Below are 24,824 nucleotides of genomic sequence, written 5' to 3' on the forward strand. Positions count from 1 at the left end.
TATTGCAAATCACACTTTAAAAGGAAATGACAAATAACTAATCATCCTTCTTCTTTATGCATTTTTAAATTTTCAATGTTTAAGAAAAATGCAGAAATTGCAATTTTCAATTTATTGTTTTGCAAGAAGCAGAAAATGTAATCTCCTTCATTGATTTTGATGTTTAGCAGGCTCTTAAAGAAACACGATGAGCATGGATTACAACAAAACTGTATATTAAAATTTGAAATTTTGGGAAATGCTACTATACCATAACTATATTATTGTTATATTGAATGAAAATTGTACTTACTGACATCCTCGTAAAATTGAAGAATAAGTCATGATAATTCTCTGGTAGATGAGGTAGCAAAGCAGAATGATGTCCACTAATTGCTCTCTGCTGGTAAATGGATTTCACCCACTCACATCGTACCTTTTTTACTAAAGTCTTATACAATACATATGCTGAAAGAAGAAAACTCCGCAACAAAATATATTTTCGTTGTTTTCTGCTCACCACACGTTTCGATCGAACCATTAAAAAAAAAAAAAAAAAAAAAAAAAAAAAATGTCGCTCTATCGCTCGAAGATTTACGGCGAAGACTGTCTGCTACCAAATGTAAAGCGCGCGCGGATTTCCGACGCGCTTATTGGCTGTCGCAGTGGACGCTTCCAGTAAGTGTGAATACAGCTGGAGCAAACCGCATGTATTCGTTACTGAGTAACGGGTACATCGGTTGACTCGAAGTACCGATTCGATACTCACAAATTCATTTCGTTACTCGCATTTATCTCTGCATATACTTACGTTTCCCATAGACACAAAAGCAAGTTAAGCAGATTTTTGTTGTATTAAGCATTAGCTAGTGTAACATAATTTCGGATTTTATGAGCCTTCCAGAATTATTAGCAAAATAGTGGAAATGTCTTTACAAAGTGTTTTTGTAAGCAAACAGTAGATGTACACTGAGCAGTGATCAACTGATATATTTTTTAAATGATTTGGTTTAGTTGATTATGACAAAACACACTAGGGCTATGTGCCTAAGAGGAAGAATGCCTTCATAGAACACTTTCTTAGGAAAGCTGGCTCGTATGGTACGTGGTAAGCTGACTTGTAAGCTAGTACGGGCAAAAAACCACGAAAACGGCCATGAAGCCAGCCCGTTCGCCTGAGATCGAACTCAGGTCGGAACTACCAGTGTTCAGCGATTTTACAGCTCGACCGCTGGTAGGCCATTTCTTAAATGAATAAAGCTATACTCATAGTTTTATGAAATAACACTGATTGCAATATTTAGTGCTTCGCTATTATCTCTAATAAAGTAACATAAAAATTTCCTTACCTTTTATAGATTTTCTAAATTTCTTAATTCCTACTTAACCTATACATGCGCAAATGTTTTTATCGATGATATTGTTAAGTGTAAAAGTTGACATTTAAATTATAGCATTCCTTGTCTCAACAAATAAGTCTCAACAAGGAGTTTTTGGAAAGGAGATGAATCGGGGAAATTTCACCCTTTCGTCATTAGCGGTTCTGATGAAGGGAATGGGGGGAAGCAGCGAACGAAATAACGAATAACGGACAAATAACGAAAGCTAATCTTTAATGCGGTCTCCCAATTTCTGTACTTGTATTTGGGAAAGTTTTATGGTCATTATGAAAAAGTGAAAATTTGATATGGATACCGCATGACTTCCTTCTACGACTATTTAAATTATGCTCACTTTTGCTGCACTTCATTTAAACTTATTTCCTCGAATTATTCTAACTTGATTAAGCGATACCCGAAGGCAAGTTACAAATGGCATCAAACATTGCAAATTTTGAAACTAAATTTCCCGGTCAATCTTTGTCCTACGGGACTCAAACTTCTTGTATTTTTATTTTTTCATAACGAGTATAAAACTTTGCCAGATATAAATATAGAAACCAGAAGACGACATTAAAAGTTAGATTTCATAATTTGTCCAAAATTAATTCTTTTTAAAATTTGACATTGACAAAATATGAATATTTTCGTCATTTAAAATACTTCTGCATTTTTGTTGCACCGTATTTAAACTTGCTTCCTCGAGTTATTGACAATGTTATTGACATTAATTCCATTATCTATTGTAAAATAATAATAGCAAATCATCTATTTACGACATCTCTAAGAGGTCACCTTTTTAAGAGATCTGTATTTTTGGGAACATAAAGACACATTGTTAGTGAACATCACTTTTTTAAGACCACCACATGTAAAATCCTCTAAAAGCATGAATGGTTGCATTTAAAGAGGACCTATTACTTTTAATAAAGAATGTAACATTAATCTTAATTATACACGTTTATGATGTGTGCGCCAAAATAGTGATACCGTACTTCTGTTGCTTTAGAAACGTGTGAAATTAAAAAAATGGATACTATATAACAAAAATGTTATTATATTCAGATACACACTTTTTGAACACGTCTGAAATTCATTATTCTGCTCAACATAATTTGTCTGCATAAAATATTAAATAGTATTAAAAATCAAAAGCTAAGTCGAAGTAGAAACAGTCATCTCTTCTAAACCATTTTAATTGAAGTAAACAGACGTTCGCCTTATCGTTAAGTAAATACCTATTTTTCAAACAGCGGATGAAACTGGAAAGATGTCATTGGGGGGGGGGGGGGAAAGGCAGCGAACGAAATAACACTTTTTCGAGCTGGGGATGAAATGAGAAAGGACGAAACGATACTCAACCAATAAGACAAGATCTGGTATTTTACTTTATTATTTAACTAGTCATCATAAATTTAAGAATTATTTTAATTTTTATTTTTTTTTACATTTCTATTAAATTTTACTTATAAGTATTTTATATTTCAGTTGCTAATTATTATGTTACTTTAATTATTCATTATTTTAATCACTATTTTTTATTATTTTAATTATTAAGTTTTTTAATAAGTAATTTTTTATTATTTTAATTACTAATTAATGCTATTATTGTAATATTTATTTCATTTCTTTATTTATTTTTTCCTATTTTCCTGACGGCCTTCCGTAGGCGCTTCTGACTTTAGAAACTAAGCCCTGACAGCAATAGAACATTTAATAATTAATCATATCCAGTGCATTAAAAAATAATAGCCAAAACAAAGTGACTTATTTCTACCCAAAAATGCGACGCAAAACTACTCAGTTCCCGCGAGGCAGAATAGCTCACGTGATTCAATGCGATGCGACATTTCAAGGCCCGTAGACCGATAAAATAGGCTCAGAATACGGATACCGATCGATTTTACCGAAAGTAACGAGTAACGATACGATAGCAACGAGTACTGGTTCACCGAGTAACGAATACATACGGGTACACAATTTCTCGTTACTTCTACAGCACTAAGTGTGAACGAGCTAGATTAAGTAGAGCCGTGTTCCATCCGTACCTCCTAATGTAGGAGGTACTGGTTCCATGCGCCGGGTTAGTTCCGATAGCGTCGTTGAGTATCAAATGTGAACGGGCCTTTAGTCTCAAAACGGGATTTTGCGTTGAATCACTTTTCGAATTCCTGCCACCATATATTATTGCTCTGCATTATTTTATAAGAAATTACATAAAGGAGAATCGGCATGAATGCAGGTATGTTTCTCGCACTGTGTAAAAATGACGGTACCTAGAGCCATCAAATTTTCAATAATGTAATCCTCCACCCGAACATGAGCATCTGGAAGACCAAATGCTTGAATTTTTATTACCTACTTTTATTTGTTTTATTACCTACTTCACATTCTGTAAAACTTTAACGAACGATTTCAAAGTAAGCAATGGCAACACCGTGTAAATAAATAGATATCACACACACACACACACACACACACACATATATATATATATGATGTACCCGCTTTTGTCCGGAATAAATAGATTGGTGAAAAAATATAGATGTAGTCGTAGCTTAAATTATCAGACGATAAGTTTAAAAAACCGGATCCATTTATTATTGGTCAGGAGAAATAGCAGTTACAAAATCAGATCTCCGAAGTAAATAAAAAAGAATTACTAATAATTTCTTGTATGAAGTTTACTGCATCGTTACATTAAAGAAAAGACCCCGATATTCTTTGCGAGTCCTTTTATAGCCTCTGGAAAGGCGGAGCTTCAAAGAAATGACGTCAGCCTCGTCAGCCCATGGACCTTATCAGGACTTAGAAGAGAAGGGCTAGCTCATAGAGCTTTTCCCCCTGAAGCAGAAAGTGAGAAGTGATGACGTAGCCATGATGACACTGAGCGCGCCAATATAATTCACAGCTTGGAAATTAGCGTTTTTGAACCAGCGTTTAAAATGAGCTGTGTGTGAAAGATAGCTATAATTTGGAAGAGGCAACGTTACTGCTTTATGCATTTTAGACTGAACCATTAAAAAATTTAATAATGCTTACTCAATTTTAAAATGATAGATAAAATGTGCTACTCTTTTAACATAAAGTTCCGTGGTTTTTTTTTTTTATTTTTATTTGCAGTTTTTTTTATTTAATGCACGTTTATTTCTAATCATTTCTTTATTTGCATGTTAACTGAGAGAATTTTTATACTGCTTCTAAGATAACTATAATAGCAGCTATTTAAATTTACTCAAAAAACAACTTTACATTGACATAGGTTTAAACATATATGACATATATGGCAACATTTCTGCTAACCTACGTTTGATTTTTTGCCTAATTGTAAATTTTACATTGTTATAATTCTCTTCCGATTCAATATAATAGATATTTTTTAAATTATTTTGTAATTTATACTTATATCTATATTACAATTAAATAAATGTATATAAGATTGTTACCTTAATTTTGACAAAATAGCTTTATTCAGAGTACCTAAAACAGTTATTTAATTTTTCAAAAGTGTGAGTAAAGGAAGCAGGTCTTTTTATGCCAATTACTTTGATGTTTTATACTATTATATTTTATCTAGAATGCTAATCTAGCACAAAATCTAATCAATAATTAGTTACAAAGGATACAATAAGAATAACTTTAACAAGTACTTAGCAAAATTTGTTTGTTAAATACTTGTTATTCTTGTTGGTACTATTTTGGTACTGTTCATAATACCGAAGATATTATCGATTAACTCATAGAAGTCAGATGCTTTCTGATTTCCTGTGGGGTAGAGTATACCTTTTGCGGTATTTTTTGAAAATAATAATTTCTCTGGAGCGACTTTTTGTTTCTCGTTTCCCTTGACCATTAAATAATTTGGTTTTAGTTTGTGACACAATTTGATTTCTTCTCAATCTCTATTTAAAACCTCTTTAATAATATCAAAATTTAAAACAGTTACATCTTCTAAAACAAATCCTCTATCTAAAACGCGGTTTCTTAGTAATTTGAGGCAGAGCGCGAAATGAGACCTCTGATTAAAACAAACTGCACATTTTGAAAAGAACCAACTTAGTCCAGTTTAGAGTCATAGCAGAGTTTTCAATCTATATGCATTTCGTCGAAACTGAGAACGCATATTTCTTCTACAGAATACAAATATTCGCCTCTTTCCTTCTTTAGAGTAAGAACATTACTTTGAATTCTTGGACTAAAATTTAGAAAACATTAAAAAATAAAATAAACACCATTTCTTTAATTTGATAATACTAGGTAAAGATATTACAATTTTTTTCTTAATTTTTTTATTTCCAAAAATCATAGCTTTAAGATGACAGAGCTCTTATGACAATGCAACGTGAAATATTTTCACTAGTCCACCTGATTTTTTTCTTCTTTTTCAGTAATGCATTAATCTGCGTCTTTATAAAAATATGCTTTAGACATTTTTCCAAATTCTCCGATTTGTGCTCCCCCCAAATTTCGCTATTTGAGATTTTAATTTCTGATACCAATTTCTGTCGTCCACCTTCTTTGTCGCTGAACAAACATTCTAAAATTTTTCTTTTCTCTATTTTTCAATACTTTAATACAATTTTCTAAGGATATTATTTTGTTCTTCAAATTATCAATGCATTCTTGTTTATCCTTAAACATTCAGGATGATCTACATTTTCATTTGTGAGTTTTATTTCAAAATCATTAAAATTTGATTTATTATTGTCATCATCAATTTCGATTTATTATTGTCATCATAATTTACTTTCGGCACAGCATTCCATTTCAATAGTGTCTTTTTGTGGCTATCCAAACAAGCGATTTTTCATATCATCTTCATAAACACTGCATAGAAAATGTTCGCTGCAGATTTTTCCGCTCTTCACATTAATAAAATCTTCTCTTTGACATTTGTGTATCCATTCTTTCGTCAAAAACAAACTCTCATTTGGATCCTTTGGTTCCATGAAGTAAAATATCTCATCCTTTCATACTTCTGTAAGTGCTACGGCACGTTACTGCAGCGCAAAAAGCCATATTACGTAAATGATACTTTACAATATAGAATTTAAAATAAAAACTGACTAAAATTGCATATATATATATTATTTTAAATATATACATTATTAGAAAACAGATATATATATTATTAAAATTAATTTGGGATATGTAACCTCTAGAAAATCGTCTCGCAGCTCAATGAAACTACTGTTTTAAACGCGGGAAATCAGGACAGGTGGCATCACAGTGACGTCAGATTATTGCCTGTTACGTCCCCCCATCAGGCTCGCGTCGGCGAGGAGTCGAACAAAGAAATGAGCTAGCCCTTCTATTTATCCCTGGGACCTTATAAGAGATAGATTAACCCAGTGGGCGGGGCGCGCGTCACTGACATGTCGGCAAGAAAGAGTAGGGACGATCTGGTTTACTTTAACATTGATACCTATGGTGTATGTACCACATAACTCTTTTTAATTATTAAATGTGATACGTTGTATAGTGATGAGATTATGAAAGCCACAGTTTTTTCCAAATATGATTTAATATATCTCATTAAAGCACTTTTTACTGCATTTCGCGCATTTTTTCACGCCTAGGTCCATGCGTCAGCCCATGGAACTTATAAGAAATAGACTAAACCAAATGGGTTTTCTCCCTCGTCTGAGGCGTTCCCGGCTGACATCTTGATCACATCCGGAGGAGTAGACTTGCAGAAATTTAACAGTGGTTGCCTATTGCAGCGTGTATTATTTGTCAAGAAAAAGCTGGTTGTAGCGCCTCATTTCACAAATTTGAATTTCTACATATTTTTATTTTTGAAATTTGAGATAGATTTTTAAAAATTTAGCATATTTATCAAGCATAATTAACGTTCGAAATAATTATAAAGCTATTGCATGCTTTCAGGGCTGGATATATTTTTAGCTTTTCCTATGCTGTAAGGAAATTTGTAACTATTTCTTTTATAAAATAATATTTTAAATCTGAACTAAAAGTTTCAAAAAAGCAATTTTCTCTTGCAATTTTTATGCTTTTATTGGTGTAAATAAGTAAAAATACTAAAATATTTAAAAACGAATTTTTGAAAGTTTTGTTTAAAATTCAGAATTGTGATGCTTTTTTAAAATTATAGATGAGTATTATAGCACAATTTCTATAAAGGAATTTTGTTTCAACTATATTTCATAATACATCATATTGATAAACTCTTTTGACTCCTTAAAAATATTTATACATTTAATTCTAATATTAAAATTGTATTTAACCGTAATAATTAATTTTGCTTGTATTTTACAATGATTATTTTTTTTAACTTATTTTTAGTTCTGCATAATATTTTTTTTATTTACTGTTAATTTAATTTATTAGCCCAAATGGGCGGTAGCCTAGAAAGGCTGTTAGTTTCGAAGCGGCATTTTGCGCTGTTTTACTATAAACGTCCGTGTCTCCTTGCAAATTGTTGTTACCAAATATTATCGCCCTGTATTATATTTAAAGAAATTAAATAATGAAGAATCTCCATGAATACATGTATGTTTCTCGCACTGTGACAAAAACGACAATATCTAGAGCCATCAAATTTTGAATAATGTAAACCTCCACCCGAACATGGGCTTCTGGATGGCCGAATTTCGAATTTGTTTTAATCTATTTCCTATTTTGTAAAACTTTAACGAATTTTTGATTAACAAAGTCAACGAGTTCAGAGCGAGCACTGTACGGAAAATAACAGTTTTATCTCCAGTGCGGAAATTCTAAAGATATCCTGTTTTCAAATGTATGTGGTTTACGGGAGAAGAACATGATATTCAATAAATATAGGTGACACACAAAACGTTAAAAAAAAAGGTTCCTTTTGGGCGTAATATAAAATCTGAGTGCTTCTAGATTTTATTTTACCTTTTTTCCCCCCTTCATTAAACTCAGAAAATGTTATGCTCCGAATTTTATAAATTACTAAAATAAATATTCCACTTTAATGTTAATAAGTTAATGATGATATAATCAAATAATGATTGTTTTGTAATGTTATTATAGTTTTGAAAATCACTGGTCATTAAATTAAAAAAAAAAATATCAGATCTTGTTTAATTTTACCTTATTTATTTCAAAGCATCACGTACCATCAATTTTATTTAATTTTACGTTATTTGTACGCAAAATAAAGTTCATAAATTTTGCGCTTAGAGTTTTTACCGTTTTACCAAAGTAAAGATGTTTGTACAAGAATTACGCGTGAAAAAAATGCGCGAAATGCAGTAAAAAGTGCTTTAATAAGATATATTAAATCCTATTTGGAAAAACTGAGGCTTTCATAATCTCATCACTATAAAACGTATTACATTTAATAATTAAAAAGAGTTATGTGATACAAACACCATAGGTTTCAGTGTTAAAGTAAACCAAATCGTCCCTACTCTTTCTTGCCGACATGTCGATGACGCGGGCTCCGCCCACTGGGTTAGTCTATCTCTTATAAGGTCCATGCGTCAGCCATTCCAGTTCGCTTTGAATATCTCGAGAACATTCTATAACTGTACGTGTAGAAAAGGCGGGAAAAACAACTTGACTACGGGGCTGTGGATTTAATTTCACGTACTTTCAAATAAGAGACCGTCGCCATTAAAAATGAAAAGAACATATAGAATTTTAAGTGTATTCTTGACTATGGAATTTTATTATTACAAATATATATATATAAGATAAAAAGTATGAAAGCAAACTTCTAAATTTAATTCACTATAACCTCTTTTATTTTTTATTTCATTTGAGAACTTCATCTATCTGTCCTAAAAATAGCCCTGTACTGCGTCATTAAAATTAATCATGCCATCTTACATAACCCTTAATGCAGATGCCTCTTGACCAATCACCGAATTGTATATCAAGCATTAAAAACTGAAACTTTTGACTCCTCCCTCCTTTCTATGAATTGATACGTCACTTTGGCTTGTACTTTCCTCTTCGCTAGATGCTTTACTGCAATCATGTATGAGCTGCTATATTCGCTTCTATGGCAATAATATCAAAAATTATAAATGTTCTTTAATAGGCACGAGTGGAGTGCCAAGTGAATTGTTGCCACAAAATGGGAATTTGAATAAATAAAAGGAATTTAATCCGGCTTGACTGCTTCTTCTTCGAAAATGGATGGACGCTCTAAGTATCAAATAACTACGCAATTAAGCATTTTTACGCATAGTGCTTCCAAAATTTGTGCTATCATTACAAATATATACATACATACACACACACAAAATAAATACCGTATATACCCGCGTATAAGTCGAGATATTTTGAACAAAAAAAAAGACTTCAAAGTGGGAGGGTCGACTTATACGCGGGGCCATAAAAAATTTAAATCGGAAGTTCAAAAATTTCTTTATATAATGCAGTTGTTTTCTTCCCGCGCTCAAATTGGACGACTTATCAAATAAGTCATTTACGTGAAGTAATTTCATGACTTAAATTATATGACGAACTAATCACAGAGTTTCATACTTTAACTAGAGTAAGTTTCGATAAAACGTACGTATAAGTCTTTATAATAGTTATTGTTCATTCATGAAATACTTTTGTTAACAGGCGTACACGTCAAAATTTAAAAAAATAGCCCACGCAATAACTGAACAGTTTTGAATATTTCTTTTAACTTTTAAAAATGGGAAATGCAGATAGATGTTACGTACGATAATCTTTTCCGGAACAAATTCTAGAATTCTAGAATTTCCGGAACAAATTCTAGAAGGATTTTGATTTTGTTTATTTACCAACAGCTTCGCGAGTAAAAACATAGTCCTATCTATCTAATTCATCATAAAATAGTAGAATGAATAATTCTTGTAAATAAATATTGAGTAAATAAATATATACACTTATCAGATCCAGTGGTGATCAGCGATTATTATGCGCAAACAGAAGAGTAAATGCAATTGATTAAATGATAAAACAACGTGCATCTGTTTTCTAAGAAAAAATAAAATTGATTAAATGATAAAACAACATGCATCAGCTTTCTAAGTAAAAACAAAGTCCTGTTGTGGTGATCCACGGTTTGAAAATGGTTTCTGAATCAGAAGAGATTCGTGCACTAACCTAGTGCTTCGCATTAGAGAGTAAAGAACATCTATGATATAAAAATATACTTTTATTTACACAGCGAAAACGCGCAGCAACATTATTAACGAAAGCTCATTCACCTAATAACATTTCTTTTTATACTCCGCTTGCGCATGCGCATTGACAATTACCAAAGGAGCTTGGCAGATACTGCCATCTGTTGGATAAACTATTCGCTACATATTCCTCCCACCTGAATTTACTGGTAGGTAAATTCACACATCTGTTAAGTATAATATATGCATAATAGAACAGTATACAATATTGAAGTATAAAATTATGCCTACCAAGATGTTCTAATTAAATTGAAATACAAATTTACCTGGAGATGCAGCATTCCATAATTTTCTAGACATATTAACAGATAATACTAAACCTAGAAAAATAAAAATAAATCAAATTATTACAAAGTATTCAAACAAGTACAAAACATTTCACAGACGTATCACTGGTTTCACAGTTCTACCACTGCTGGTAAGTCATAGGAATATTTTCAGTCATATCCTTTTGGACTGGGTTATCCAGCTCAAGTCTGTACAGTCTTTGCACTGGTCTCAGAAACTCAGAAGTCTCTGTTTTTATGAGAGCAAGTCTTATTTGTCCATCACGACCAGGTAGCAGCTTTATGACACGCGCCAGGTTCCAAAAAGCACGTTTTTTGTTGTTATCTTCAAGTAGAACAATTTCACCCACCTGGAGAGGTTTAGCTATAGAGTTTTTAATGGACTGCTGACGTAACTGTCCTAGATATTCCACACAGAATCTTGCTCTAAGTTGTTCTCTCACCTTTTGTAGATATTTAGCTCGTTTACTCAGTTTTTCCTTATCCACTGTATCGATATCAGGTACTCCTGATTTGGAAATCTCCCGCAGGAACATTTCTGGAGTTAATGGGGATGAATCTTCAACGTCTTCCGACACGTAAGTAAATGGCCTAGTATTGATTACTCTCTCACAGTCGCATAGTACTGTAAGCAACTCCTCGTAATCCAGGGCAGCACGACCTAGATCTTTTCTCAGAATCTGTTTCACCATTTGAACTAAACGTTCCCACCAACCGCCCCACCAAGGTGCGGAAGGAGGAATAAATTTCCACTGAATTCTTTGCTCAGCGGCCTTTGATCGCAGACTCTCCCAATCAATTGTATGCAGAAGATTCTCCGCTCCTTTAAAATTACTGCCATTGTCTGAGTATATTATAGATGGTCTTCCGCGACGAGAAATGAAACGTCTCAATGACTGGAAAAAAGCTTCACTTGTCAAGGATGTTACTGACTCCAGATGAATGGCCCTATAGACCGCACATGTGTAAAGAACAATACAAGCTTTTCAACCATCTTTAAGGTAGAGGGGTCCTGCCAGATCGACACCCACTATCTCAAAAACATTTGCATCACGTACTCTATCTTTCGGCAAAATTCCTGAAGTTACATCACAACTTTTGGATTTAAATCTTTGACATTTAACACATTTTCTAATGCAGTTTCGTACTGTCTTACGAGTTTTGAGGATCCAATACTTTTCCCGCAAATGAGACATCACCATAGAAGACCAGCATGCAGCAGCTCATTATGTGCATTCATTATTAGTAATTTTACTACTGCATGATCAGATGGCAAAATGACAGGAAACTTAAAGTCATCAGTATCGTCGCGATAAGAAATATTGGTTTTAGCTCTGATCAAACCATCACGATCAACTATAGGTCTGAGGTCTTTAATTTTATCATCGTTCACACTCTTAAATGATTCTCTTTGAACCAATAACATAAGAGTTATCTCAGCTATTTCAATTTCCGACACTGACAAAATTTTGGAGGTTTCGTTTGTAATTCTTCGTAATTTAAAGTAAAACCTAAGAATCCAACCTAACATGCGTAAAATTTTCTTTATGGATGAAAAGTACCTGTAATACCAATTGTCAGGTTTAGAATCTTTGTTAAGAGTTGTCAATACTGATTTACGCCTTTCTGAATTTATGATCTCTTCGTCCGGCAAATCGGTGCCTCTTGACCATGACGATTCTGGTTCTAACAGCCATGATGGGCCCTCCCACCATTTCGACAGCAAAAACTGTTTAACTGAACAGCCTCTAGAAGGGAGATCGGCGGCATTCAGCTCCGAAGGGATGTAATGCCAATCTTCTATTTTTGTAAGTGTTATGATTTCTTGGACACGATTCCAAACGAAAGTTCCCCACCGTACGTCTCGCTGGATCCAGCACAAAGCGGTTGTTGAGTCAGTCCAGAAGAATGTTCTTAAATTTGGCATGTTCAAATCTGAAAAGACCATACGTCCCAAGCGTGCTCCGATTAAGCAGGATAATAATTCCAAACGAGGAATGGATATACTCTTTAAAGGCGCAACTCTAGTGCGTGCTTGCACAAAATTTAAATAAACCTTATTTTCGGTCTTCACTCTTAAGAAAATACAGGTAGCGTAGGCATGCTTGCTGGCATCGCTGAAAACATGAAGACTTACATCTCCGTTAACCGATCTGTCAATATTAAGCCATCTAGGAATTTTGACATCAGACAGCAGTTTCATTTCCTTTACCCATTGTATGGACTTCTTTTCTAAATATTCTAGCAATTTTTGATCCCAATTTAATCGTAATTTCCAACACTCTTGCAATATCACCTTTGGGAACAGGGTAACGGGAGAAAGGAAGCCTACTGGGTCAAATAACTTATGCGCGCAAGAAAGGAGTGTTCGTTTACTCGCGACAATCTCCTCTTTCTTTAGTGACTCAATTTTACAGGAAAGAGTATCATCCTTCAAATCCCAGTTTAACCCTAAAACGCAAACGAATGTATCTAATTTAGAGTTGGGAATTATTTCGGTTTCACAATTCGACTGCCATTTTCTAAGATTAAACTTTCCCAGTGACAATAACATTCTCGATTCTAGTACAAATCTATTCAATTCTTCAACATTCTTAAAACTAGTCAGGCAATTAAATATTAAATATTTTTTATCCTGATATGTAAGCGTTCTAGCTTTAAAATATTTTTCTGTTAAATGTGGCTTATCCCAAAATAAACACGATTCCTCAACTTTCTTAATAGGAGCATTTTCTTTAAATTTGTCTCCTGTATACAAATCATTACAAGTAGGAATATTAGACTCATCATTAATGTAACTTTTAGATTTTCTACTTTTATCAAAAGAAAAACGCGCTAATTTAATTCTCTCTTCAGATATCACTTCATTTTTCAAAAACAGAAGAATAGATTCAAGATCGCTCTTACCTTGTTGTGACGAGCTCTCCCGTTCCCTCTCCCACACGCGTAAGATGTCAGGGGGCAGGCAAGATTCAACTAACGGAAAAATAACACCTGCGTATTTATCTTCAGTCACACTGAGATATTCCAGAGCACGCAGTTTCTAAACTGTCGTACAAAGAATTCTAAAGATATCCTGTTTTCAAAATATATGTGGTTTACGGGAGAAGAACATGATATTCAATAAATATAGGTGACACACAAAACGTTAAAAAAAAGGTTCCTTTTGGGCGTAATAAAAAAATCTGAGTGCTTCTAGATTTTATTTTACCTTTTTTTCCCCCTTCATTAAACTCAGAAAATTTTATGCTCCGAATTTTATAAATTACTAAAATAAATATTCCACTTTAATGTTAATAAGTTAATGATGATATAATCAAATAATGATTGTTTTGTAATGTTATTATAGTTTTGAAAATCACTGGTCATTAAATTAAAAAAAAAATATCAGATCTTGTTTAATTTTACCTTATTTATTTCAAAGCATCACGTACCATCAATTTTATTTAATTTTACGTTATTTGTACGCAAAATAAAGTTCATAAATTTTGCGCTTAGAGTTTTTACCGCTTTACCAAAGTAAAGATGTTTGTACAAGAATTACGCGTGAAAAAAATGCGCGAAATGCAGTAAAAAGTGCTTTAATGAGATATATTAAATCCTATTTGGAAAAACTGGGGCTTTCATAATCTCATCACTATAAAACGTATTACATTTAATAATTAAAAAGAGTTATGTGATACAAACACCATAGGTTTCAGTGTTAAAGTAAACCAAATCGTCCCTACTCTTTCTTGCCGACATGTCGATGACGCGGGCTCCGCCCACTGGGTTAGTCTATCTCTTACAAGGTCCATGCGTCAGCCATTCCAGTTCGCTTTGAATATCTCGAGAACATTCTATAACTGTACGTGTAGAAAAGGCGGGAAAAACAACTTGACTACGGGGCTGTGGATTTAATTCCACGTACTTTCAAATAAGAGACCGTCGCCATTAAAAATGAAAAGAACATATAGAATTTTAAGTGTATTCTTGACTATGGAATTTTATTATTACAAATATATATATATAAGATAAAAAGTATGAAAGCAAACTTCTAAATTTAATTCACTATAACCTCTTTTATTTTTTATTTCATTTGAGAACTTCATCTATCTGTCCTAAAAATAGCCCTGTACTGCGTCATTAAAATTAATCATGCCATCTTACATAACCCTTAATGCAGATGCCTCTTGACCAATCACCGAATTGTATATCAAGCATTAAAAACTGAAACTTTTGACTCCTCCCTCCTTTCTATGAATTGATACGTCACTTTGGCTTGTACTTTCCTCTTCGCTAGATGCTTTACTGCAATCATGTATGAGCTGCTATATTCGCTTCTATGGCAATAATATCAAAAATTATAAATGTTCTTTAATAGGCACGAGTGGAGTGCCAAGTGAATTGTTGCCACCCGGCTCGACTGCTTCTTCTTCAAAAATGGATGGACGCTCTAAGTATCAATAACTACGCAATTAAGCATTTTTACGCATAGTGCTTCCAAAATTAGTGCTATCATTACAAATATATATATACACACACACAAAATAAATACCGTATATACCCGCCTATAAGTCGAGATATTTTGGACAAAAAAAAGACTTCAAAGTGGGAGGGTCGACTTATACGCGGGGCCATAAAAAATTAAAATCGGAAGTTCCAAAATTTCTTTATATAATGCAGTTGTTTTCTTCTCGCGCTCAAATTGGACGACTTATCAAATAAGTCATTTACTTGAAGTAATTTCATGACTTAAATTATATGACGAACTAATCACAGAGTTTCATACTTTAACTAGAGTAAGTTTCGATAAAACGTACGTATAAGTCTTTATAATAGTTATTGTTCATTCATGAAATACTTTTGTTAACAGGCGTACACGTCAAAATTTAAAAAAATAGCCCACGCAATAACTGAACATTTTTGAATATTTCTTTTAACTTTTAAAAATGGGAAATGCAGATAGATTTTACGTACGATAATCTTTTCCGGAACAAATTCTAGAATTCTAGAATTTCCAGAACAAATTCTAGAAGAAGGATTTTGATTTTGTTTATTTACCAAGGTATTTTTTTATCGTATATTTACTTTTTTTTTTCTCAGATGATTTTGAATAAATGTAGTACTTAAAAAACATTTTTCGAAGTTTCTCGATCGATTTCGGAAGTGGGGGGTCGACTTATACGCGGGTTTCTTATTTTCTACGAATTTTTTATGTCGAAGTGGGGGGGGGTCGACTTATACGCGGGTATATACGGTAAATAAAACACATTTTTATCTCCAGCGCTCGAGAGTGTATATCAGAAATTCTTGAGATATGCTGTTTTTAAATATTTTGTGATATTGCTGTTGAAATGAATTTTATGTGGTTTAAGTGCTAAGAACATGATATTTAATAAATAAAAGTAACATACAAAATGTTAAAAAAAATGCCCCTTGGGGTGTAATATTAAATCTTAAAGCTTTCGATTTTTTTTAAGTATTTATTTATTTATGTTATTTTATTTTATTTTTTTAAATCTGCAGCACTTTCTTTTTATTGTTTTTGAAGTGGATTCCCGTTAAAACTTTCAGAATGTCCCATATCGTACTTTCTGCATTTATCGAAGTAATCCTACCAGATAAAGGAGCCAGGTTTATTTTTTTAAAGATATTTCGGATTCGGCAGAAAATTTGTTATCAGATCTGTTTTTCCCCGCAAAATAAATACATAAATTTTGTAATACAGTACAAAGTCCCAGATCCGGACCTCGTCGGGACTTCGGCGATTCCGGATTTGGAATTTTTCCGAATATTAGATCATCATTTTAAATGTAGTAAAATGGCATGTAGAAATTATAAAATTAAAAATATGAAATCGTGATTTATGAAATAATGAAGCATTTATGATCTAAAGGGTATTAAAATTTACCAAAAAAAGCTTAATATTTATTTTTTTTTTTACTTCATTAAACATTTCTTTTAAGTTGTTTAAGTTGCTTCGTTTTTTGTATTAATACTTTCTCTTTAATTCCATAAGCAGACATAATTTCTTATTCAGTTGCAAAGTTCCATTGTTGAAGTCCCGTAATTGTTGTGTCTAGCATTCCGACTAACTTATCAATCGAAATTTTTTCGTCTCTCTGTCTGTAACGCTATTTTCTGGATCTAGAATCATACTACAGATTTCGCCATTCGGCAATTGATTGATGATTGAGGAGCATTGTCATCACAGTGAAAAACTTCTTTTATATCCTCTTCATTTATTACCGCTTCTCCACGTTTCTTTACAAAATCCGCTAAATGGAAAACTTCACATTTGGTTTGCGATATCCGAAAACCTTCAGATTCGCGGCTGTCATCATAAAAGTTAGCTATCATTCTCTATACATATTTGGCTATGTATTATGAGATTGGCGACTAAACACAAGTTGTTTCGCTAAATTTCATTTTGCTTCTATCGCGCACTGAGACAGTTAAGCTTGAATTGTATTGAGTTATTTATTATACTTACGCCTTTCTTGTACATGTATAATGTTTATATGATTCCTGAATAAATAAATTCCCACATACACTTAATACTTATTGAGGGCCGGCTCCTAAATTCACAATGCTACGAAGCGCCTTCCTTTGTGTTCCCTAAATTCTGCTGCCCGTTGCTGCCATACGAAATCTGGCACTGGTTCTGGGTTTATATGAATAACAAATCAGTTATTCTTAATTTAAATAGCACTAAATGTAATCTTTTGGCGGTACAATTCCGTTTTGAGGACCGTAACAAATCGCCAAACTATTCTTGATGCCAATGCTGCCAAAAATATTTACGGCAACCCTAACGCAAGAAAAGAAGCATTATAGTAAATAACTATCTAAGATTATTGTTTTAATGTAGATGAAAAGTTGATTTCATAAAATACATTTTTTATTATCATAATTTATATAAAAAGGCTAAACATTATTGAATGTAAGCATAATACAGTCAAAATACGTTAATCCGGACTCGTCGGGACTTCGGCGATTTCGGATTATCGATTTTTCCGGATTATAGATCATCAGTCAGATGGCATGCAGAAGTTACAAAATTAAAAATATGAAACCGTAATTTATGAAATAAAGAACAATTATGATCTAAAGGGTATCAAAATTTACAAAAAGAAAAAGCTTAATATTTGTTTACTTTATTAAACATTTCTTTTAATGTAAGTTGTGTAAGTTGCTTCGTTTCATGTGATAATACTTTCTCTTTAATTCTATTAAACAGACATAATTTCTTGTTTAGTTACAAAGTTCCGCTGTTCAAGTCCTATAATTGCTGTGTCGAGAATAGCGACTAATTTGTCAATCGAAATTTTTTCGTTTTCAATAACCTCTGTCACTTTCTTCACTATCGGAAGCGAATTATAATGACGAGGAACTTGTTTTAAATTATATCAAAGACGGAGCACATCGAGATGAAATACTACATTTGGTAAGGAATTATAAGCAAAATAAAATAAAAACATCTGCACTGAAGATAAGGATAGTGCTGACAGATCAACTTCCAATTCATTGCGCGCCGCGGCGTTCCCCCCGCCGAGCAGCGTGAAATTGATAAACAGATTTCGGATTTCGAAACATACTTTCGCTTTAGATCCTTTACATATTAACAAATATATATCGGAAATTCTATTTGATATAATCGAAAGTTTAAGCTTACTTTTATAAAATTGCTCTAACAGTCTGCAAAAAATAATAACCCGGATCCAATTCGAAGATTAAGGAACAACGCAATCTGCAACATTAACTGAATTAGATAATTTTAACTTAGCTTACACCGTCCGTTATACATTAAACGCGCATGCGTAAACTTTTATGAGCATGCGCACAAGCATATTCGCAGCCGTAAAGGTCTTACGCGCGCACTTAAACGCCTATGCGCATGCGTTTGTTTGAAGTTTGTAGCTTTGAGGTCCGGATTATAGATTATTCCGGATTATGGGTGTCCGAATTAACGATTTTTGACTGTAGTAAATAATTACTTCAGATTATTATTTTAATTCAGATGAAAAGTTAATTCCATGTAGTACAATTTTTATTATTATAATTTATGTATATAAATGGCTAAACATAGCTTAATGGAAGTGCTGTTGACGAAAAGTCAAACCAATTTTGACTTCTTAATCCTTTCTTCTCATTACACGTTTTTTTCCTGCACCGCCATTTCGCTACCGAGTTATCACTAAAGCATAATTTCATCTCGTGGTTGTTCAAACATAATTTTCTATCATGAATGATGCCTTTTCTTTGAAAAAATTCAATTGCAGACTTTTCGTCACTGGACAATTCCCAAATTGTTAAATCCACAGCGTTATCCAAAAATAAATAAATAAATAAAAAATTAAACTAGTATTTCAATGGCATAGAACCACCTCAACTTACGCAATTACGCATAATTTTTTTACCTTTCTTGTGTATGGATTTACTGACTGGCATGTATTGTTATCCATACTTTGTCAAAACTTTTCCCCTGTTGCTAGATTAAATTCCATAAGAACAGTTTTAGCCTACGCAGTAGAACACAATCTCAAAGGTTACCAATTAGATTTTGTAATGGCCTATGTAAATGGAAATTTAGATGAAGAAATCTACATGGAAATTCCCGAAGGTTTTCGCGATAAAACTAATTCAGATAAAGTATGTCTTTTAAAGAGATCATTATACGGTCTTAAACAGTCAGGACGTCAGTGGTACAAAAAGTTGGATGAAAAATTGAAATCTATGAAATTTAAATCTCTTAATTCAGATAATTGTGCTTATATTAAAAAGACGTCTAACAGTGAAACTATTATAATCGTTTATATAGACGATCTTATCGTTTTTACCGATTCTAAGCAAACATATGAAACAATTCGCGATAGTTTAGCTTCTGCTTTCAAAATGAAAGACTTGGAGAAATTACATTATTGCTTAGGCATAGAATTTTACCAAAATGAGAATTCAATTAAATTTTCTCAAAAGAAATACGTTGATGATATTTAAAATCGGTATAATATGCAAAATGCTAAATCCGTGTCTTCACCTATAGATAACAACAAAAAATTATCAAAAGAGATGTGTCCTAACAACGAAAACGAAATCGCTGACAAGAAAAATGTTCCATTTAGAAATCTGATCGGATCACTAATGTACCTTTCAGTAGCTACTAGGCCAGATATCATACGCCGTGAATTTCTTAAGTCAATTTAACAAAAATCCGGGAAAAGAACATTGGCATGCTGCGAAAAGAATACTTCGATATCTAAAGGGAACCCAAGATCAAGGACTAATTTATACGAAAACAGGAAAACCACTCACCGCCTTTGTGGATGCAGATTGGGCATCAAATGTCGATGATAGAAAATCCTACACAGGTTTTGTATATATATTAAGTGGTTCAGCCATAACCTGGGAATCACGAAAAAAACGCAGTGTAGCTCTATCTTCAACGGAGGCGGAATATATGGCTCTGTCTGAGGCCGCCAAAGAAATCGCCTACCTACCTCTTTTCCTGAAAGAGCTGGGTTACAACATAGAACACCCAACAACAATATACTGCGACAATCAAGGAGCTCAGAAAATTACGAAGAACTCAGTGTTTCACTACCGTACAAAGCACATAGACATTCGCCATCATTTTGTGCGTGAAGTATATGAACGCGGTGAATTAGATGTGCAGTACATACCTACCAGTGAAATGGGTGTATTGGTGTATTTAATTATGGCAAAGCACACTAGGGCTATCTGCCTAAGGGGAGGGATGCCTTCGTGGAGGACTTTCTAAGGGAAACTGGCTCGTATACACGTTACACATGGGGAAAACCACGAAAACACCCATGCAGCCAGCTCGTTCGCGGGATTCGAACCTCGGACCGAACTACCAGTGTTCAGCGACTTTACCGCTCGGCCGCTGGTGGGCTCAGTGAAATGGGAGCTGATGTGTTAACCAAACTCCTGACTCCCGTTAAACATCAAAACTGTTGTACAATTATAGGATTGAATACTGTTTAATATGTATTTTGTTTTACTTTTCAGGAATAGGAGAATCGACGTCGAAAGAGGGTATGTTGGCAACCGCCGTTAATTTCCCTAGCGCATGCGCATGATAAGCAAGTTCTCTGCTGCGTAATATTTATACTTAGTTAATACGTAGTTAGCCAAAGTCAATGATGAGTATAGCATGTAAGAGAGACGTGCAAAGCGCTGTGTAATATCATGTTTCTACTCTGCTGTACAACGTCTTCATAGTTTAAATAAATGTTTGTCATGTATATAGAAGACGTCATTTTATTCTTCATATATTACGCCCAAAGGGACCTTTTCTTAACGTTTTATGTTTTACCTTTATTTATTAAATATCATGAAAAATATAGGGAAAAAAAATAAAACACCAAATACAGTTTAAACTTTTTTTTTTAACAATTAAAATTAGAGTTTCTACGCAAAAACACGCAATTCGGCCAGTAGGCAACAAGACAGATTTTTCGGTGGACAAAAATGAAAGTTTAATTTTGGTTCCACTTGGCAAAAAGGCACTGAAGGTGCAGAAATTAAATTCACTATTCGGCCAAGTTTCAAATGTTAACAAATATGGCCTGCTATGGTAAACAAAAATTAGGCTTAGCCGCACTTAAACAACTTTTAAATTGTTGATAAATCTACAATTATTGCATGCAGATTAACTAAAGGCATAAAAACCTTAACCAGAAAATAAGAACAATATAATTAGAGGTTATCCTTCCGATAGCACTGGCTTCAACCAAAGGCAGGGAGGAAGGAATGTTTCGAGCAAGGTGCTTCGTTCTGAGGGAGTGATGCTGAAATTCTAAGAATTCAGACTTAACTACTGGTTTGCGATTCGTCATCATGTCAGCAAATGAACAGATGATGTATGGCTAAACTCATGCAAGAAATTTATTCTGTCTACCGTCAGCAGATGACAATCTGCAGCGTGACGTTCTGTGTATTCTAACACATCATTTGGCTGCAATAAATCTCTTGAAACTAATGAATGATAAAACACTCATTACCTAAAGTACTTACAACTATGAAATCGGGTGGGTTTCTTTTCCCCTCCTTTCTTTCTTTCTTTTTTAACTCTGTCAGAGAGAAAGCTTAAAGGAGAATATATTCTAGAATTCAAAATCTAAATGAAAGTTTTAACAATTGCCTACAAAAAAAGCACGTCAAACAGTATTTTTGTTACTATACTATAAATACTTCAAAATTGTCAGATATTTGATGCAATAACTAGTTTTAATAATGGGGCTCACACTAGTTCTAACTTCGTCAGGAACTGATTCCTATGGAACATTCGCTCAGAACGATCATCACGTTAAAATTCGCAAGGCTAGTTTAAGGAAAAAGTTTTCTAAATCAGGTGAACAATATGATTCAGAAATGTTGAATGAAAATGATTTTGGTGCTAGGAAGCTTTAATGTAACATATTTTCAGTATTAACTGTATTTACACAGTTTTTAGCCCAAACGCTGTTAGTCTCGAAACATGATATTATATAGGTTTATTTTAAATGGCGTCCAATGAACACTGCGCAAAAAAAAGGGGGGACAGTTCTATATCTCCCGTTCTACTGGGCCGGTTGACGAAATTCAAATTGCACTCTTCATGTCTCGAAAGCGCGACTTCGAAATCGAGTGAGTGGTTAGGCGGCATTTAGTAGCCTCTGCTACTTTAACCGTCTCTGTTGGAAATATGCCTTAAGGCCAGGGAGGAATTAGAAAATTAGGGTGATTTACGCCGCACCGATGAAGGTGAAACTGGAACATGTGCTAATGCACCTGAGTTGGGTAAGTTGACTTAGGAGAAGGAGGGTTCAAGCATCTGGTTCTTCATTGGCCGCCGTACAAGCTGTGATGTATCTTCACTAGTTGACGAAAGATGATACGTCGAGGCCAGTCACGGGGGTGGTCACCCACCCAAGTACTGACCCCGAGCTCTGCTGCTGGAAACAGTGGAACCTGTGTGTTAGAAAAAGTAAAAGAAATCGTAAAAATAGTGAAATTTCCTCATATGCTTCTAAGCTGATGATTACTCTTCACTTTCAACAAACCTCATCAGTGTCATGGCTGCTTTGAACCCGGCAGTAAACTTCTCAGCCGTGGTTTTTGCAGCGCGGATCTTCTCAATGTGCTCGACTATACTGTTCAGAAATTTTTTGATTTTAGGATCTTGAATCCAGTCTATGACTTCCTTGTACTCTTTGGGTGGGGGTTCCAATTTCTTCTTTACTCTATCACTGTAGAGAGGTTTCATCTGGGTTTTACTGCTGTCTTCCTCTGCTTCGATGAATTTCGGAAAATCTGCCGGAGTAGGGATCTTGGCTGCTGGCTTCGTCTGCTGCTTCTTTGCTTCATAGCGCTTCTTGTACACGGGGCAACCCCTGTAAGAACTTACATGCGGTAGTGAGCAGAAAATGCACTTGGGTTTTTCTTTTGGCTTTACTGGGCAGTCCTTACTTCTATGTTGCTGTCCACACTTGCAGCATCGCTCAGGATTTGAGCAGAGATGCTGCGAATGTCCGTACTCTTGACATCTGTAGCACTGGATCACTCGTCTTTTAGGGGCAAACTTCTCAATCTTGACATTAACACTTAGCATGTTATTAAGCCCATGGAGAGCATGTCCTTCCTTCGTTTTCTTCAACTCCAATAGGAATATCGGAAGTTTCTCGATAACATTCCCTCTACGTCTTGTAAACTGCTTAACTTTGCTTATCGGGAATTTCCTTTTCTCCAGATAGGCCTGTATTATTTCTTCCTTCATCGTCGACGGGAGGCCCTTAAGAACAACCTTAATAGGTTTTTCGCTGAGCAACTGAAAAGTATGAAATGGTATACTTCTTTTCTGTAAAACCAGAGTTGCTTTTCTGTAATCGTCTACCGACTTTAAATTAACATACAGCAGTATCTTCATATCGGCTTCGAATTCTTCACTGCAGGTATTGATAAGAATTTCATGAATTTTCGGCCAATCCTCTTCATCAGAACTATCGAGTGGTGTCCTATAAAAGGACATTTTACTTACCCGAAGGTAACTAATCAATCAAAGGTATGATCACCGACCCCTACGGGACTAGGTCAGTATTTTTAAGCGTAACCACAGAACAACCTACTAGCTCGGAGTCACAGCTCAGAATCGACGAAAACGCGACCTAGGATATATAGCTCTGTTCTAACATGGTTATTTTGACACGAAATCGGACTTTTTCTGAAATAACATACCATTTTTTTTTCCATATTTCAATTCTACGACTCAAATTATGCCCAAATATGAAAATTTGTAAAATTTGGTGCGAAATTTACGGAGAAATTAACAAATTTATGTTGGCGCTTTTTTTTCAGTTGCGCCAAGAATATTGGCGAACTTCTTAATATATGGCAACCTAATTTCCTTTCCCGTGAGAGGAAAAAAAAAAATCACAAAGTTCTTTCTTTCAAATATTATATTTTTATGTTATTATTATTATTATTATTATTATTATTTTTCGAATTTCATTTTAATTGATTAAGTTGCATGGTTTATTTCGAATAACTGTTTTAAAATTTTCTGCTTACCCATTCGAACTGCGTAGTTTAAATATAAGGTGCATCTTTTTTTTTTTTTTTTTTTTTTTTTTTTTTTCAAATAATTTTCTTTATAATTTTTTTTGTCATAGTTATTATTTTAGGTAATTTTAAAATTTTTAGACTTTTATTTTAATTGTTTGTGTTGCATTGTCTCTTCAAATTTTCTATTTATGCATTCGAACTGAGCATTTTAAATATATTTATTAATACAAATTTTCCAGGATTCGATTTTATTTATTTGAATTGCGTTTCTTTCGGAAGAATACTGTGTGTCCCAGACTACGATGCATGTGAAAACTGAATATATTAAAAGAGAAAATACAGTAAAGCACAGTTAACAGGCCTTTCAATGTTCCGTTCAGAAAAGATATATAAATGAGAAAGATGTATAACCGACATTTTAACTTAGGATGACTTGCATATATTGCTTTAAATAGCTTTAACATTATGCTTATTGT

General features: G+C 33.7%; 1 protein-coding gene across 11 annotated transcripts in view; it reads right to left on the reverse strand.

Moving 5' to 3' along the window:
- The window catches only part of LOC118201985 (uncharacterized), a 156,826-nt gene that overhangs the window by 124,725 nt on the left and 7,277 nt on the right, over positions 1–24,824 (reverse strand). For 5 of the 11 annotated variants that reach the window (XR_015040901.1, XR_015040905.1, XR_015040903.1 and 2 more), the window contains exon 1: positions 293–544. The exons of 1 other annotated variant lie outside the window; for it this stretch is intronic. The gene's annotated coding sequence lies outside the window, so the exon portion shown is untranslated. Of the gene's footprint in view, positions 1–292; positions 545–24,824 lie in introns of those variants that run through there. 5 more of the 11 variants (XR_015040902.1, XM_085816168.1, XM_085816169.1 and 2 more) reach the window with 3 other exon arrangements.

The sequence above is a fragment of the Stegodyphus dumicola genome, chromosome 4, assembly GCF_044657685.1.
Source record: "Stegodyphus dumicola isolate Sdum_Otavi_A_Nest chromosome 4, ASM4465768v1".
Lineage (NCBI taxonomy): Eukaryota > Metazoa > Arthropoda > Arachnida > Araneae > Eresidae > Stegodyphus > Stegodyphus dumicola.